This window comes from Drosophila elegans, unplaced genomic scaffold (genome assembly GCF_018152505.1).
Source record: "Drosophila elegans isolate 14027-0461.03 unplaced genomic scaffold, ASM1815250v1 contig_476, whole genome shotgun sequence".
In the NCBI taxonomy this organism is placed as follows: Eukaryota; Metazoa; Arthropoda; class Insecta; order Diptera; family Drosophilidae; genus Drosophila; species Drosophila elegans.
This window is the reverse complement of record NW_024545863.1, coordinates 8,947,947-8,968,050: the sequence shown is the minus strand read 5'-3', so window position 1 is coordinate 8,968,050 and position 20,104 is coordinate 8,947,947.

Genomic DNA, 20,104 nt, shown 5'->3' with positions numbered 1-20,104 from the left:
AACGGTTTGGTCAATTCTGCCAACATTGAAGCCTTTTTCAAGGAAAGTTTTTGCCTGGAGAAAGCTTTATTTTCTCTCTTGGTTGCAAGGCTGGAAGTCCTGCGAAAAAAGGATACACCCTTCCGGAATGCAATACCTTGGGTAGCTCGGCAGAATCACTAACCATACAACATATAGACGGGTCATTTCATACGACGCATTTGGACACAAAAAAACGGACCGCGGAAGGTCCACCGTTCTCACAGCAGCAGGTCCATGCACTTCGTGTGCGTTCGGATTTTTTACTCTCTCATTCTTATTCTCATTCTTATGCTCGCGCACTCATTGCACGAGTTCAGTCGTTCAGTCGCAGAGAGGCGCTTTTTGAAGAAGGCTGCCGTGCGCTTGAATTCGTCTTTGTATGTATGCGTGATCATGCATTCTCATACACGGGAGCATGTGTGCGTTTATTCCATTTCGGCGCATCAAGAATATTTTGTCTTTTGCCACTTTTCAAATTTGGTACCCTAAGAATATGGGCGTATTTACTATTGGGTTATGATATAAATATTAATATTATATGTTATAATATATTTTTTTAATATTTCAGCATACATTTTATTTTTGTTTACAAATTCAAATCAGTGGTAGCAGTAAAATGTTTTACATATATGTATGTATTCGAATTTATAGAAATCAGTCCACTGAGATGGGAACAGGGCATATCGCAGTCGTGTCACTTGAAACACCGACTGCTCTTCAGTGGTTGAGAAAACTTCAAACTAAATCAATTCTTGTCGATGTTTTGCGAGCGGTTGGTGCCTGCATACCCTACCGACGATTGCTTTTAAGGGGAGCGTGCTTTTAGGACACTTGTTTTAAATGTTATGTTTAGTGATCTTTGGTTGATTTATTTTTTAATGATTCGCAGTGTTATTTTAATTTTAAATAAACAGCAGCATACTTAAGGTATAATTACATGTAAACTATAAGTATTTAAGAAGTGCGTGTAATATATTTCGTGTAATATACGTTGGGCGCATAGTAGTCAGGATAACACCGCTGAATTTCATCGTCGAAGCGGATAACGTGAGTGATGCCGGACATTTCTGTCTGTGTAGCAGCAATGCGAAGTGGCGCTTAAAAATCCAGTGGGCAGCGCTGTCCCAGATGGCGCCACTGTTCTCAGCCTAGATACAAGTAGCAACTTTACGCTTGTTTTCAATTTCAAATAAAATCGCGCCATTTCGAACACTGGACCAAATCGATGTAAAATTTTACATGCTTATTGTTGGCATTTCCAACAAATGGTATAGTATACTCTTAGGCATAACCAAAGAAAGGGCTTGTTGGTCTTTTGATGTGTTTGCATTCTTGTTCAAGTATAAAATTATAAAACAAGAAAGGAAACTTCGGCTTGCCGAAGTTTGCTATCTTTCCTGTTTTTTTTTATTTACTGAAAAAGGCATAACACTCACGTGTCCTAATGTGCTTAGCTGAGTTAAGGCAGACAAATAACTTAAGGAAATTATCTAAAATGATTTTAACTTTTTATTGTTAATACATAAAATAAAAATAAACAATTTCTGAATAGATAGTATTAGATTCTAAAACATCTCTGAAAATGTATGATTGAATCAGTCTTTGCTTTTGACGTTTATTCTTTGAGTGTGAACATGTTACAATGTCCAACTCCCGCCCGGAAGGCCCGGGTTCGATTCTCGCCGACGACCAAAAAAAAATTTGAGTTTTTTTCAAGTTAAGGGATTATTATGTTTTAATGTGAATTTTACAAATCATCTTTGTCTTCTCCCCCCACTAGTTTAAGTTTGAAATTAAATTGAATGGGTGTAAGCTTTTATTGCTTTAAAAATTATTTTATCTTCTTTCAAGAAATAATATAGTATTTTCATTTCGGTCTTCCGGATAATGCTACATGTACAGACATTTCAGACCGTTGGGCTACGGCTATAGGAATTGGGTTTTTTAATTTAAAATATTTTTTACAGGACTTTTGAAATATGTCATATATGTGAATCATATGTCATATGTATTAAGTTCCAAGAAAAATCTTCTGCGATATAGCTAACCTAACCATGAATTCAGATTTGATTCGACCAATCCTTACTCTTCACCTAATGAAGAAAAATAATAATTAGCACTCACACACACTGCCCGAAGTTTGATGGAAAATGTATGTAAATAGAAGCAATCTCATTGAAAAATCTCTACCGACAGAGCCTAATGCGCATTGACCGTGAGTGAGGAAACGAAGAGGGGTACTCACTCCCACAAGCAAAAGCACCATAGAACGCTCCGAAAAGTAATTATATCGCATTATTTGTCATTCCGAGCAAATGAATTGAAACAAATTTAGTGTGACAAATGAATTGTTCACTTACATGGGCGTACGTGTGTTTGTTCAGAGGGGGGATTGGCCCGGGAAGTCGTGGCCCTGGCTGCGTAATGTTGGCAGCCACTGTGAGCGGAGACGAAAATACACGCTGGTTCACGAGACACACTCAATTTGCTGGCTCTCTAGTCAATTTCAATTCATTTGCATGAAGTTCTCCCTCTGTTCGCTTCTGTCTCTTTATTTAGACGGTATATGGGTGTGCTTGCTATCTGTGGGATATCAGTCCGCCATAGGCATTATGCCTTTTGCCTAATTCAGCTTTATGAGCCATGTCTAATTACCAAATGAATTGTGCAATTATTTATTTTTGTTTATTAATTGGCTGCCGCTCTAATGAGCCTAATGACCAGATATCTGAGAGTAGATACACGTATCCTAAAGGCAGATGTGATGAGTCAGAGATTATTGCCATTGCTTGCCCGACATGGGCAACATAAATGTCTTGACTTATGCGGCACTGATGCGGTTTCCATACCCTTATCGACTTAGCTTCGACGACACCAAGTCGCCAAATTACAAGTCTTTGCGGTTGGCATCATAACGAGCACTTTCCATACAATGTTGCCGAAGCGGAAGCAGCCAGCATGGAAACGGGGCCAGAAGGGCGCAGACCCATTTATGCAAAGTGCTTTCGGCGGGAGGTGAGGTTATAAGAGGGGTTTTTAGTGCGGCTTGAACGCTCACTACAAGAAACCGCGACTTGAAAGCATTTAATTTAATATATTTTTTGCCAGAATCAGTTTAAATTGTCTCACACTTTACACATTTAATTATGTTTCTTCATAATAGTATCCGATAAAATTAAATTATTTTACACCAATCCAAAGTATTTTACTCTAATTCATACACTAATCTTAAACTTTTCATTTTCTTCAAGTTTACATAGGATGGTTATTTCTGCAGTGTTTGCTCACAAAGCATTCAGAATCTGTGGCTTTAAAAGGGTGTATCTTTGACTCGTAAATGAGCGATGCCTCTGTGGCTTGTGCAACTCATTAGCACTTATTAAAAACAAGTGCTGGAGCTCTCTGGCGGAAATGGGCTGGCGACAGGCAATTGTTGCTAGAATAGATAAGTAGAATATACCTCAATATTATTGAAGGCAAAGAGCTTTCCATACAATAGAATACAAAAGATGCGTAACTAAATAAAAGGCAAAAATAATCAACAAAAACTTTGTATAAAACATTAACATAACGAGTAACGAGGAGGAAAACAAATGCTTTAGTGTAGCGGACTCTTTGTGAAAACGAAAAAACTTTTTCATCATGAATTTATATATTTGCTTATTGGTTTTAAATTTTTTGTAAGTATCTTTAGATCTTAAGACATAATGATCATGTTGGTAAACAAAAATAAAACTAATAAGCGCATTGTGCATCTGGAACGCAAGGCATTTGAGGTATAGCGTGTAAGATATTATAGTGGCTTTCCCGAACTGGGAGCTCATGGGAGCTATATAATATAGTCGTCAGATTTTCATGAAATGTAAACCGTAATTCTGATATATTTAACCATTACTACATCTCGAAGAACTAAAACAAAAAATCAAAACACAGCAAAGTTATAAAGAAACGGACAGACGGACATGGCTAGATCGAGATATATACATTAAAACTTAAAATAAATATAAAAAAAATAAAGGTAAAGAAATAGAAAAAACATTGAAAACGTCTGGGCCAGTTCGTTATCAATATTTCAACAATTGTCTGCCGAAGTTGCAGTCGCAATGGTAGTGGCTCGGTCTAATAACTCAACGGCGCGTGTCGCAACAGACAAACAAACAAACTAAAAAAAAAGTCAAACAAAGCCAAATGCAGCTCAAAATGGCTGCCAACTATCTGCCATATTTGTTTCACCGGTTGTTGCTGGGCAATACAACATTTCGATTATAAGCCACCACCCGAAGGTATTCTTAGTGAAAATGTTGCTTGTTAACAAGGTTGAGAAACACAGCAAAATCAATTACACACAAATACAAAGCAAAGATAAATAATTATATTTGCATTTAAATTTTCAAAAAATATGATTTTTCTTTTGATACATTTGCAGACGTAATTATAGTTTTAGTCAGAAGTTTGCTGCAACGTTTTGGAGGAGCCCATATCCAGCCCCACAAATAATATATTTTCTTCCCATTTTACTTTTAAATTATTAAATAAATTTGAAAACTATCTCTTAATTTGAGAAAGATTTTGTACAAAGTAAATAATGAATTCTTGTTGCACCAAGACTTAATTTAAAAAGAATTAATTAAACCAAAGAATAATTTCCTAAATTATGTATGAATTGTACTTCAACTTATTGGAAAATATTTAAAAAAATCCAATCCATATTCTACTTAAATTAAGTCTGAATTTCTGGGGAATACTCCAAACAAGTAGAATTATTATTAGATCAAGAATGATCGGTGTCTTGTTTCAAAAGCTAAATTTGTATACCCTTGTAGAGGGTACTATTATTTGAGTCAAAAGAGTGCAACGAGATGGCCACGTTCCTCGATCACAGTACTAAATGTTTCAAAACGCTCCGCGGTTTAAACAGTAATTAAATTTTTCTCATCACATTAAAACAACAATAGGTAAAAAGAAAAAAATAAAACAAAAACAAAAATTTGTTTGTAAATTAATGAATCGCAAGAATGAATGCACAGATGGGGTTTTTTGAACTTAGCAAAAGTCCATCTAATTATTGACGGAAGAACACCTCAAGGAAATAGTTTCCCAAAATCCTTTTAGAGAGCGTGTGCCTTTTGAAGACTATCCAGTTCGCATGCACACTCTTATGGATAAAAACTATGTTATTTTATTATTTTAAAACAATAACAAACAATACAAGAAAGGAAGCAAACTTCGGCAAGCCGAAGTTCATATTCCCTTGCAGCTATTGCAAAAATTAAATATTTTTAAAACATTAAAATTATGATTTACTTGCGTATATGTTTAAAAACATTGAAGCTATGATGATTTGCAGCTCAATTATTAGATAGTTGTTTTATATATTTATATAATATATATATATATTCTATGGGAGCTATATGATATACTCGTCCGATTTTGATGAAATTTAAGCCGTAATTCTGAAATATTTAACCATTACTATACGTCGAAGAACTAATAGAAAAATTTAAAACAGCAAAGTTATAATTATTTTTGTATTTTTTTCCGATTGTTCCGATTTCCGATTTTAATGAAATTTAAACCGTAATTTTGAAATAGTTAACCATTACTATATATCGAAAAACTAATAGAAAAATTAAAAAACGGCAAAGTTATATTTTGTTTTGTATTTTTTTCCGATTGTTTCTAGGGGAGCTTTTCTATTCGTCCGATTTTGATGAAATTTAAACCGTAATTCGGAAATATTTAACCATTACTATATCTCGAAGAAATAAAAAATAATAAAAAACAGCAAAGTTATAATTTATTTTTATTTATATTTTCGATTGTTCCTATGGGAGCTATATGCTATAGTCGTCCGATCCGGCTCGTTCCGACTTATATACTACCTGCAATATAAAGACAACTTTTGGGAAAGTTTCATGCAGATAGCTTTAAAACTGAGAGACTAGTTTGCGTAGAAACGGACGGACAGACTGACAGACGGACAGACTTACGGAAAGTCGGACTTGGCTAGATCGACTCTTCTAGGGATGCTGATCAAGAATATATATACTTTATAGGGTCGGAGATGTCTCCTTCACTGCGTTGCAAACTTCTGACTGAAATTGTAATACAAGGTTATAACAAATGTTTTTAAAATGTAACTTTTCTATATTGTAATTTTTTGAAAATTCTTTTTGACTTATTAATAATTTGACAGTTCAGAATTACGCTTTTAATTCTATTAAAATCGGAAAACGATATCATATAGCTGTCATGGAAACTATCGAATTATTAAGCTGCAAGTCTTCAATTTTTTAAACATATACGCAAGTCAATAACAATTTTAATGTTCTCAAGAATATTTAATTTTTGCAATAGCTGCAAGGGTATATGAACTTCGGATTCTAAGCGAAATCGTAGTTGATAATAATAAAAAAGAGGAAAATATATTTTCTTTGCATAGAACCGCAAATTTAATTAGCCAAATGTGCCGAAAATTGCATTCAAGTTTTTGGTTAGCTCGTGTCTGCGGACAGTTAGTTAAATTTGTTTTAACAGCAACTTCAGGATCAGATACCTCGGACTCATTAGGCCACGCCTTTGCTGAGCCACGAACACTTCGCACTTTCACAAACACTAACAAAAGGATGCGCCGCTGTGAATCAACAAAATTAAATAACAAATTGGTCAACACAATTTCATTATAAAGGCAATAGCCATCTCCGCGAGGAACACATCAACCCTTCATCAGATTACGTGGCAGCTGCAGGCGCCGCTGGCCAGTCGATGCTCAAATCGATTATCCCGGCCAATCCTTTTGCATACGTGCCGCACCTGTTGTCATGGGTTATTTGGGCAGCTCTTCTAAGTGCTGGCTGCCATGCGATCAGATGGGATCGCCATCACTTGATGGCTATCGACTCTAATGGCGTCCAGGGCATTAAATCGGCCTTCAGCTCTAATGGGCTAAGAAAGAGTTTACCCTGGAAATTGGACACGGCCAAAAGGACATGCCTTTGCGGGGAAAGCACGCATTTCCGATCCGAATCGGTGGCTGGTAGGTGTGAACATCCAAAAACTGTGGCCGTTGCATAATTATATGCAATTTGTACTGAATGCACTACCAGGGGTCCTTTAGGGTTTTCCTAGAAGGCCATGCTACCGAATTACCTGCTGCGTTCGCTCCTCTCAACCGGAGTGATCAAAGAATAAAGGCCCGCCTATTTGCTCATCATTCGTGGGTGGGAGTTATTTTTCGGAAGACAGGTGACCAAAAAAAAAACACACAAAAAACGCATTTAGTTAAGGAATTCATAATTTTCTAATTTATGTAATTAGCTAAATTAAATTAATTAAATTTAAATTGTGATATTTACCGCTAATTAATATCGTCAAATGTCGTCCGCCTCTGCTCAAACTAGTCTCTCAGACTTAAACTTTTCTAAAAGTAAAGTTTCTATTGCAAGATGTACAGAAATCAACTAATTTATGGTGCCAAAATGTAAGCAATTTATTTAATTCTTGTCGAGCATCTATATTAGGAAACCTATTATTTTGTACGTATGGGAAAGTTGAAGACTGTACTATTTCTAGTAAAATAAAACAGGTGGAAATCGTAATTTCACTAATTGGATGCAATTACAATTAAATAAAATGATGCCACAGAAAAAATTGTAAAAATGTATTTTTCTGAATTAGGCATTCCAGTCCATCTGCACCAGAAAATCAAGGCTTGGTCTCTGGATTTCGTCGATTTAAATTTGTAAGCTCAATGTAATTGTTTGTCTACAAACATAATTCATAATAAATTGATATGTTATTATTTTACTTTAAATGAAAGCATTTTTACTTACGAATTATTTTCATGAAAACATAAATGTAAGCCTGAACCGCTCGTCCACGCACCTTCTAACTTGATAGTGACCAAAAGGGGCACAACTATTTTCTTTGAAAAGGCAAGTTCAAATTTTTCCCAAATTTAAAACATGTCCTAAATTGTAGTATTTTTTGTTAAAATGTCTAAAAATATCCTCAATGTGAGCTATAAGGCAAAATCGAAACTCAAAATGAATACATCTTCAATTTAAGAAATCGAAATTTCAATTTTAAAATGTCGGAATTTTTTCTGTGTGGAATATTGTGTGGAATAATTAAGTAAAACCAAGCGTATTTTAGATCCGCATTTTATATCGAACGCGTGCTTGGGCACCACTAACTTGACTTTAAGCAGTTAATTAGCAGTCAATATCACGCACTTCAAATCGTCCAATTAATTTACTCTGTTACTACGGCTAACTACGAGCTATAATTTTCCGTTTGGCAATTACCTGGCTCGCAACGAAGTTGCACTGAAGTTGACGGCTTCGTTTGTTGCAGTAACGCCAAGTCAGTTGGGGCCGACATGCAAATCAAAATCACCATATTGCATGTGGTCGTACTCCCCCAAAGCCCCCAATTGGTCTAAGCCTGGTCCCGATTCCCAGCGCCTAATGATAGAGCTGACGGGCGGTGCAGTAAACGTCAAAACGTCAAGCATCTATTAGCCTGATTTTTGCATGCGTCGTAGCTTCCGTCTCCGTCTAGGTTCCTCTCCCTCTGTCCTTCGGTCCTTTAGCATACGAAATTGGCTGAGGGCTATACTCTTATACATATAATCCTACCACATATGTAAATAATGGAGTGCACTTAAAAAAATGGGTCAGAGGCAATTGTCTTGAAAGGCTATTAGTTATATTACTAACTCATTAATATATTATACATATTCATAAGCATATACAAGTCGTTGCACAAATAAATTTAAAATATGAAAACTTAAATAAAAAAAGTAAGTTGTTGTAAGCTTTTTCAAAAAAGAATAGAACTGATGTGTGATGTTATTTCAGTGACTGTATATTTTAAATATTTTTTTTTATTTATAATGTTGTATCATTGCTAGAATTACAAAGAATATAATAATTAGGTTGACAAGGCGACAAAGCTTTAAATTAAATCGAGTTTGATGCAAGTGAACCCCAATTACCAACAAAGCTCTTCCTACCAACGATTTTCGGAGTGCAAGTTTCTTGCATGTTGCAAGCTATTTTAAATCGCCTAACAAAACCGTGATCGGTAACCCTTTCTCCTCTTGTCCAGCTCTCATTATCGACTATGTTTGTTCGTTAACATTCTGGACTTAAATGTCATGTTTAGGTCTTGCATGCGCTCACAATTTTTTTCGTAGTTACAATATTTAGTGAGTTAAGGCGTTTTTCTATTTTGTCAGGGTGTCTTCCGAATTTGTGTCATGTGCCCGTGCAATTTATCGTTTAATGAGAAGGCGTTCGTTGGTCATTAAACTGCAGGCCCCTCAAATCGTCAACAGTCAGGCACGTAATTGTGACTCCGCTCTTTTTTTTTATTTTTGTATAGCTGCTTATTAATGCCGCTGCTCTAAGCAGCTCGTAAAGTCACTTTCGTGTCACTTCAATGCCCCGCTTTGTTTTTGACGTCGAAGCACTCGTAACTGCGGACTAAGGAATGCGCTTAAAGAGCTTCACTATTTGAATGCAGTGTTGGCAAGAATGGCAAATCGATAAATTTGTTTGCCCATCAAACTCATATTCGCTTGGAGATTATTGAGTCACACGCCGCTAAAAAGAAAACGTAGGGCCATAGTAAAGACACTGAAGAGTAAACAAAAAATTGTCTTTCATATCGGCATAATCGTTTTGATGAATTTGAATTAAGTAAATAAATGGTAATTTTAGTTTTACATTATCTAAAAAATGCTCATTCATAATAACATTTTTAACGTTTTAGTTCCATTTTATTATCCACATTTGCTGTAATTAACCACAATCAAATAGAAGCATTACCCCAATTGCGATAGTAAAGTCATAAAAACGAAAATAATGGGTCTTATTTACTTACACAGTGATCCACAAACCAATTAAACTATTTTTATAATTTTGGTTTATTTGGCGCTGATCATTGCCTTGCAAAACTCATGTGACTAGCTAATGGTATTTTCAAAATCACATAAATAACAACCACAATTAATTTGCATGCAAAATAGCAAAGTGCCGAATGCGAAAGGCATGTGAAATGCAATTAATTCAAGAGCGCTAAAACCACAAAGGCCAACACCCACAACAACAATGGCAGCGGCCAGGGCAACAAAGTGGTAACAATAATAAAAGATAAACATAATGACAGCGTTGACGTTGCCGCCGCCATATTTGAAATTGTGCCAGAAAATGTTGCTGGTGGTGTCGGCCGACGTTGCAGTTGTAGTCGCATTAATTATAGACCCGGCAAGTCACAAAAGTATCTTATTTTCCAAATTACACACGCTAAACAAAATGCCAGCTCTATTTCCATTTCCATTTCCATACCCCGGTTTCAATTCCAATTCCTTTTTTATTTCCAATTCAGTCTCAACTGCCATTTAAGTTAAATATTTTGTCTGTTTGCTGCATTTAAATTGGCGCATTAGTTGGCTTAATGTATTTCTTGGCTTGCACTTAATGCAGCCGTAACCTGAACAAGACGAACCACCATGACGAATGGCAGTCACTGTGAGAAAAATAAAAGGGAATTTCAACGTGAAAAATTATAGTAACGTAAGACATTGAAATACATTTAAATCGGTTTAATTGGCGCATTGGTCACGGCGTTAGAGATAAAAACTACACAAGTAGGGTAACAAATTACACTGCTCATGCGATACAACGGTATTAACAAATATTATTTCTGATTTTAATTCCGAATTAGGTTTACTAAAATATATATAAATTTGTTTGCCCATTAATAGGATAATTGTTTATCAATGATTGTTTGTTTTTAGTTTTAGAAAATAATTTTATTTGTTTTCCAGTGAACTTCTTTGCCACTGTAGCTCCTCGTGGCCTGAAATGAAACTGGCGGCATGGGTATGCAGATGTGGTGCCACGCCCACTTGGCCATTTCACTGCTGCATGGTCGCCTGGGTTTTTGTAATTCATAAGCTCGACGGCGTCTTTTTGATGTGTTCGTCCGTTTTGGCGCATGCATTTGTCATTTGGAGGCTAAAGTTTTCCTTCAATTACACATTGCAACGATATAATAATGACATAATATGGCCAAGATTTTCGAAAGACGTAATGCAAATGGTTCTACAGAAACGCCAGGCACGAACAACCGTCCTGTAGTTCTTGGATTTCGGTTCCAGTTCCAGTGGAGCTGCTCTCGAGTTGTTCCAGCAAGTTTGGTAAGTGCAAGTGGTAATCTAGAAACTGGGCGCTTTGATTGGTCGGCCAGCTGGCCAGGCGGCCATTGTCTTGACTCAAACCTAGTAGTATAACCTAATGGATCTTAATACCATAGTAAAATGAAACTAAGGCAAATTGTTCGTAAACTGACTTAAAAATGATAAAAGTCGACGAGAGATGACTGAAGTCTCGCTAAATGTTTGCAAATTGACCTAGAAAGCGTTTAGTTCACATTATTTACCCTTTAAGTTTTGGTTTTACTCGCTCTTAAGCCCGTTTGTGATGATTTTCTTGTCTTGAAACATCAAATATTGGTACCTTCGAGCGCTATATGATATAGTCGTCCGATCCAACTTATAAACTACCTTCAATTTTCTATTGAATAATATTTGGGAAAGTAACAATCAGTGAAACACAGAAATTAGAACTATCTAACTACTGTCAACAGCGAATTGCTTCTTAGTTAAACACACAACAATATATAAATATTATATAAAACAACATTTTTTCCTAAACTAAAAAAAAAATTCTAAAATAAGGAAAATATTTGCACTGTTTTAGAAAATTTCTCTAAACAAATTTTTTATACCCTTGCATAGGGTATTATATGTAATTTCAGTCAGAAGTTTGCAACGCAGTGAAGGAGACGTTTCCGACCCTATAAGGTACATGTATATTCTTGATCAGCATCACAAGGAGACTCGATCTAACCATGTCCGTCTGACCGTCCGTCTGTCCGTCCGTTTCTATGCAAACTAGTCTCTCAGTTTTTAAGTTATCTGCATGAAACTTTCCCTAAAGTTGTCTTTCTATTGCAGGTAGTACATAAGTCGGAACGAGTCGGATTGGACGACTTAGCATATAGCTCCCATAGGAACAATCGGAAAAATAAATGGAAAAAATGATAACTTTGCTGTTTTTTAATTTATTTTTTTAGTTCTTCTTCTACATATAGTAATGGTTAATTATTTCAGAGTTACGGTTTAAATTTCATCAAAATCGGACGACTATAACATAAAGCTCCCATGGGAAAAATACAAATATTAAAAAAAAAAAATTTTTTTAAATTTACTTTTTTATTTTGTAATATTTTTTAGAAATTTTTTTTTGATTATATAATTATTTGACAGTTCAGAATTACGCTTTTCATTTTATTAAAATCGGAAAACGATATCATATAGCTGCCATAGGAACTCAAATAATTGAGCTGCAAATCATCATAGCTTCAATGCTTTTAAACATACACGCAAATAAATCATAATTTTAATGTCTTCAAGAATATTTAATAGCTGCAAGGGTATATGAACTTCGGCTTGCCGAAGTTTACTTCTTTCTTATTTTTTTATATTTTTTAGACTATATTAATTTTTTTTCAATTTTCTTAAATTTAATTTGTTTTTTCTATTCCTAATTTAGGTAAAATAGACCTTACTTTTAGAAAATAAATTAAATAGCCTCTTCTAAAATTGAGAAAAACGACTTTAAATTTAGATACATTTTTACATGTATAGAAATCTACTTCCCATAATATTATATTGTATTTTGAATTCTTTGAATGTTGCGTCTAATCCGTATTGAGCCATCTTGGCCTGGCGAAATATTTAAGGTTGTTTGTCCCTCTCCTTTCATTACATTATAAATTATCGTGTATCCTATCCTTTCATTCCTTTTTATTAATATAATATAAAAAAACCTTTTTTTTAAATAGGTACAAGCACGCTAAAATATAGAAAATAATTTCCATGTTTTAGAAAAATGTTGCCCTATGTTTTAAAAACCTTCTTTCTGTATTATTGGCAAAATCGCCCATAAATCCAAATCGTAGGCGATTTTCTATGATTAAACTGAGGATATGTGAATTTGAATTTAAAAAAAAAATTCTCATAATAAAAAAAATGTTTTAAAAATCCGTGGTCTAGCGGTCTGCGATGGCTGGACTACGAAGTCGACTCCCAAGCATTTGGTGTGTGTGGTTTGATTCGTTTTTATTTTTTTATTTTATTATTGCTTATCTAACTGCTTACGATTTCTAAAAATTTCATCAATTATTTTTTCTTGAAACTCGAGCTTGCCTTTTCAAAGAAAATGGGTGTGACTCTTTTAATAAAATTTAATTTAATTTAAAATTAAATAAAAAAATAAAATATCACCCGTCGCTTCCAAAATAAATTTCCATCCTTATTGTATAAAAAACAAATAAAATGAAAAGAAAATGTGTCTGAGAACAAATTGCTTGACAAAAATCACTGTATTTTAGTTTTATCGTTCTTAAAAATTGAATATTTGCATTGAAATTGAGAATTTTTGGTCTTGGATCTTTTTTGAGTACATTTTCTCGAAGTGCTTCTTAAGGCAACTACGTCTGTCCGTGGTTCTGCTCTCAGGGTTTGCTTTTTTTTTGCAGCCATGTCAACGTAAAGAGAAACTTAATCAATGTGTTAATTTGGTCATGTGTATGCCCCCTTGTGTAATTATCAAGTAGTGTTAGTCATGTGCCGGAGCCCAGTTTGTAGCTTTCTGTTCCCAACTTCCAGGTCCTAAAGCATGTCGGAAAGCTCGTGATCAACTAACTTATTTAAAGTTGAGTCAAATGCCTGATTTGAGGTGAAACGAACATTTTGTTGGCAAAGACAAACAAGAAAATAAATCAATTAGATCGACTTGCTTTTGGTGTTAGTCTAATGGCTGGCTGGCAAACTAGTTGCCGACTATTTTTGTGGCGACCGCGTAAATGAATTTTTTTAAAGTTTCACCAATTAGCACATTTGTTTATGGTAATGTCGGTATCGCGTCGATGTATTGTATTTGCATAAGTATTAATAGTCGCCCAAAGGTATCGCCGAGCCACAAGTCAATTTGCACATTTCAAAAATATCACGTCGCCGCGGCCACAAAAAGCCGCTAATCAAAATTAGTTAAAACCCACTTGAACCCATTTTAGCGTTGCGCAAATCACGCCCCAATCAGGCCCAGTCTCAGATCTTGTGTTTATTATATATTATATGCCAGACCGGGGCCTGAGGCAGCATTCCTCAATTAGACGGCCCCCCAAAATTTCGAGTCACTTGTTTTTATGCTCTCATATGAGTTTCATTAGCAGCCAGGCCATAATCAAGCTAAACAATTAAGCTGAAACAATAGTCATATTTGAGCCATGGCAACAGACGTACAAAGCCAGAGCCTCAGACTGTCAACTGCTGCGAATTAGCACTAATATTTATCATTTTGGGTAACTAGAAATCATAACCCAATGACTGGCCGACAGGCGATTTACTGTCGGTACCAACTGTACCCTGAAAACGGCGAAGTGCTTGGCCTGGGTTATTTATATGAGTTTTATTCAAAATAATTAATGACCGCTTAATAAAACCAAACGTCTCGTATAATTCCAAAGAATTTGGCAGTGGTGCGTGCAATGAGCAGACGGGGGCGTTACTTCCACAGGCTTTCTGCTTGGCTGAGGGCCTGGGAATTGAAATCGGACTAGGAGTCGGACCGATCTCCGATCTGCGATCCAATCGCGCTGCCACTTGAAATTCATGAAAAAATATTCGCTTCTCGTCTGCTTTGGGTTGCAATTTGTGACATCCGGCCCAGATATGGAAATGGATATATGTATGTATGTCACCATGGGAGCTACAGCCCCCGAGATGTGTCTCCGCTCTTAACTCTGCTAATTGGACTGTCAGCTTGGATCTGCTTTTGTCTGCCGCATTCAACTGGCATTAATTTCACATTGGTTAGCTTTGACCAAATACGGGGAATCGCCAAGCAATATAGCGATGGAGCACATGAGAGGGACGGAGAGCTACCGCATTACACTGCCAGAAAGTGGGAGCCAACTTGATGATTCCAGTTATCCTGGGCTGTTCATTTTGGCCTTATAGAGATGTGTTTTTGGCTTAAACAAGTTATGACACCTTTAATATAATAATATTTACCTAAGGGGGAAATTGTAAGCGCGAATAAAAGTCAAGCTTTAGATCGCCTGTAATAAATTAACAATTAATGTTATTGGTGCAGCCTAATACCAATCAAATCAATAGCAAAATACTGATATCTCTTACTTGTTTAAAAAGTCCAAATTGATAACACCCCCCAAGCCATTCATGGAAACTATATTATTTCCGTTGAATTTCTTTCAGCCACTTTTGATCTTCCCTGAAGTACTTTCCTTTAGCCAAGCAAATAGTATGCATAGTTTTCCTGCGTGTTCACGTCCGAAAAACGCTTAACCATACGCCTCAGTGGTGTGGCACAGTTCTTAATTAAGTGTCATTAACTGAAGGATGTAAACGCAATTAGCGCCGAATGGATGTCAAGCGAATTGTCAGAGATACAAACCCCTTTCACCCCCCTGAGGGGCTGTATCTGGCAGATACTCTTGAGATACTCGCACTCCCCCGAAAACAAGGGCGGCGCTGCTGCTGATGTGGCATGGCCGCCGTTTTCCGAGTGCCGTCTGCTTAATTAGTCTGCGGTCCCAAGATTCCCCCCAAAGGTCCCCCATTTTCCTGGGGCCCCAATGCATTTAAGTCGCATTTAATAAAATCAAAATCCATTATGCGTAATTTTGATTAAAACATTGCCTTGCGGGCTGCCAGAGAGTGCTCATTAAATTGTCACGCATGTTGTGCGTTCATCCCGCCACCAGATGAGTGCCGACCAGAGGGCGGCAGCAGCGGGGGCGTCGCCGGACGGTGGCACTTTGAAGTGACACTTGCCTGACATGCAAGTTGACAGTTTGCATGGCGGCATGACACTCTTCACACGTTCCTTGATTTTAATAATAATCCGACGCACCCAAAACAACTCTTACCACCTCCCGCCCGCTCGTTCTGATTGGTCTGCATTTTGCTGGCGACGTCACCTCAGTCTATTTCCAACATCTGCCGGTGTGGCGGTGGCTATAAAGGGCGGCGAAGGGACTTCGGAAAAGCGATTTAATTTAATTTTTATTGTTGACATAAACGTAATTGTCAACCCATTTATCCGCATTAAGTGTTGTGATGCGTAAGGACAACAGCAGCGCCAAACAGCAACACCAACAATGTCGACTACGAAAATAAGAGTGGCAACAACAAAGCCAACATGGCGCCGAACCAATCACAGTGGGCACACTTGGGAGTATTGTGGGCAGAAAATTATTTGTACGCAAAAGTTTTAAGGTACACCACATTTTAAGAATTAAAATTCTTCATTTCTGTACGTTGAAAATTTTTCTGTGTACATGCTCGAAGCAAGACTGGTTTATCCATTCAATTCATTTAATGTTTATTGTTTTCTTTTTTAGTAATGCCAAATAAGCCTAACAACAGTAAAATAACGTAAGCACAGTTAAGTTTAAAATGATTTTCGATATTTAGCCACCAACATATGTTTAACAACATTAAAGTTATGTCGATTTTACAATGAATTTTTCGATTGCTCCTATGACAGTTATATAATATTGTTAATCGATGTGTATGAAAATAAAACCGAAATTAAATACGGGGCTTATTCGTTAAAATTTTATCAAGATGGGAAGAAAACTTCGGCAAACCCAAGTTCATATACCCTTGCAACTGTTCCAAAAATTGAATATTCTTTGAAACAATAATATTCCGATTTTAATGCCTGTAACAACAGTGAAGCTGTGATAATTTTCCGCTAAATTATTAGATCGTTTCTATGTCAGCTATATGGCATCGTTGTCCGCAATGAAAATTTTTCACTACAATTATACTACCCTCTAAAATATAATAATTAAAATGTTAAGTGTCAGTTTAAATAAAAGTATTTTTTAAAATATATAGCAAAACTTTTTTTTATAAACTGACATGAGTTTGAGTTAAAACACCCAAAACATACCACTGTGACGTTTTCGGTTAGGGGTAGCATCCCCTGACGGCAACTTAACCGCCGGCCACCTTAGCGGCGTGGACGTAAATATTTACTATTTCACACACCGTAAAATGAGTTTTACTTTATCTGCCTCTGTGGTTGTTTACAAAATGCGGAATCTTCAAATATTTTCGTTTGCTTTCGCTGGTTATTTATATGCAAGTCAGGTCCTATCCGAACATAATGGCGTCAGGAGCGATTCATGTGCCCATCAACACATCAATCGCCTGGCTGGTCACTAATGGAAAATCCAACGAACAGCGGGCTGGTGGCAGAAAAGCCACCCCTTTGGGCTTGGACTGGTGGATGATTTAACAGTCGGCTGGAAAATGGCTTAAAGAGGCTTTAAGCGACCGTCACATATGCCCTGAATTATTCGACTTGCGCCATATTGATTGAATTGAAACATTAAATTGGTTACATTTTTAGCCGCTTACTTATTTGTTTTAATTTGCAATTTGGGGCTGCCACATGCTGAGTTTTGAGTTTCCGGTGGGAACGGCACGTGGCTTTGTTTTTTATCCGGGGGAATGGGACTGACTCATGTTACACACATATATTCACTCAAACATGGGAGCTATTTGAGCTTTTAAACGATTACTTCACGTAATTGCTGGTATGCAAAGTTTCCTTGTCCTCTAATGGTGATGTAATCGCATATGAAACTGATTCAGCAAAGATCATTTACCAGCGCCTTGCCCTGCGCATTGCCTATATTAAAATCTAATTAGGCACAGTAGGCACGCAGTTAGCCCTGAATACAACCGCGAATAATGGTTTTAATGAAGGGTCTTTGGGGGTTCAAATAACTTTGAGTTGGGGGAATTCGAGTCTACTGTTGACTTGCCGTCTTTCTTTCTTAATAAAAGTTGAAAACGAGAAATAAAGCAAGCTTCGCCAAGCCTAAGATTAAATACAATTGCAGCTATTCCAGAAATTAAATATTCTTTAAGGATGTCTTCTACTTTTGAGGCGAGAAATTAAGTGTGATATTCAAAAGACATAAAAAATGGATTGATTCCGCTTTAGTCAAGTTTTGGCGAGCAGGTTGATCAGAAATTAGAAAACAAGTATTACTTAGATTCGTTGTTACGTCGATTATGTTTTCCCGAGGCAGTTTTTTTTTTTATTTTGCTTTTAGAAAAAGTTATGCAACTATAAATAAAAGATTCAATTTTTGACATACATTTTTTTCCTATTTTATTGCCCCTAAAAACCGAACAAAAAATATATTCTTGATCAGCATCACTAGAAGAGTCGATCTAGCCATGTCCGTCTGTCCGTACGACTGTCCGTCCGACGGTCCGTCCGTTTTAACGCAAACTAGACTCTCTGCATGAAATTTTCCAAAAGTTGCATTTCTTTTGCAGGAAGTACATAAGTCGGAGCTGCCGGATCGGACGACTATAGCATATAGCTCCCATGGGAACAATCGGAAAAATAAATGAAAAAAATATAACTTTGCTGTTTAAATTTGCTTTAAATTTATTAAAATTGGAAAACGATATCATATAGCTGCCATAGAAACTATCATTGCTTTTTAAATTAAATTTAATGCTTCAAAATTATTAATGAAATCTGTGAAAAAATGTTTGAATTATTAAAAAATGTAATTAAAATGTATTTTTGAAATGCTATCGAAATTTTTAAAGGTTTTGTTTTTGTTTTTTTAATTTTTGCCTGAGATTTTTGAAGCTTAGTCTTAGCTATTATATATGATTTTTTCATGTGCTTAAATTGGAATCGCATCTTGAACCCACCCTCATTTTCTCAAGGAATTCGAATTTTTTGTCATCTAAAAGAGCAAGTAAGCTCTTGAAACAAAGAGAAAACCATATAAGGCCTAAACCTCTTTGTATGCGGCAAACCTTACTTATGGGGCGTTGCCGTAAGCTTGGTTTAATTAATAATTCATTCACGCGCTGCGAACAAATGTTTTTTTTTATATAAATCAATACTTCATTTTTTGGTTGCTTTCGTTAATTGCACAAATTCGTTTTGAGCAGTCTGTTGGTGGACTTTCTTTGGTGACCCCACCAATTTGTGGGTAGTTGGGGAGCGCAGGCGTCAAAAGCGGAAATTTGTTTATAATCGCCGTTGGCGTGTGGTAGGGCCCGTGAATGGCTATATTTAACCCAAGCCATATCAATTTCCTAAATGATTCCGTGGCGAGACCTAAGCGCACCAATCAAGACCGAAACCAAATTGATACATTTCCCCCGCTCGTATCCATATTTCAATTTCTGGGTCCGTTTCTTGATCGGTTTTGTTTTTTCTGGCATGGAACTTACTTCTGGGTGTTCCATCGGCCATATGACGTGCTACTTTCTTTGCTTCATTGTACGTTAATGTTTTTAATTTGTGCGTTTCGTAATTTTCCCTGCCTTTCTTTAATAAATTTTTTATTGTTTGTTTGAGTGCCAGTTTCTGATGGCCATTGAGCACGCTCCGCTGGCATTGTAAAATGTATCTATTAGGCATTGTATCTATTAATGCGCCCTCTCCGTCTTCCTTTCTTAATTTCTATTTTTTGGTTTGTTGGCAACCAAGGGAACCCTTTGTTGAACGTCCATTGTTTTGATAAAGGATTTCATTGGGCTAATTGCGCGTGGCCGCTGCCAGGTAAACTGCTGCTTGAAAACCGCAACGAAAATGCACGGCCGGCATGTTAGCGTCATTAGAAAATTGTTTTGCCAAATGGTTTTTAAATTGTGTATGCTCTTAATGCAGCCGCTTTCTATTTGGCCAACTGTTGTCTGCTAACCGCTCAAAATGAGTTAATCTCCGACTTGTGGTTTCTTCCCCAACCATTTTTGGGCCAGTCGATCTCGCCACCAATGTCGTGGTCTTTGATTGACGTCATTTAGAGGGGTAAAAGTCAGGCAATTATCTATGTTTAGATCGACTGGTACCAGTAGAAGGATGTGCTAATCCAAAACGATGCGGGCCAAATAAGCCGGTCAGCAGCGTTCGTCACAGGCGCTAAAAAATTT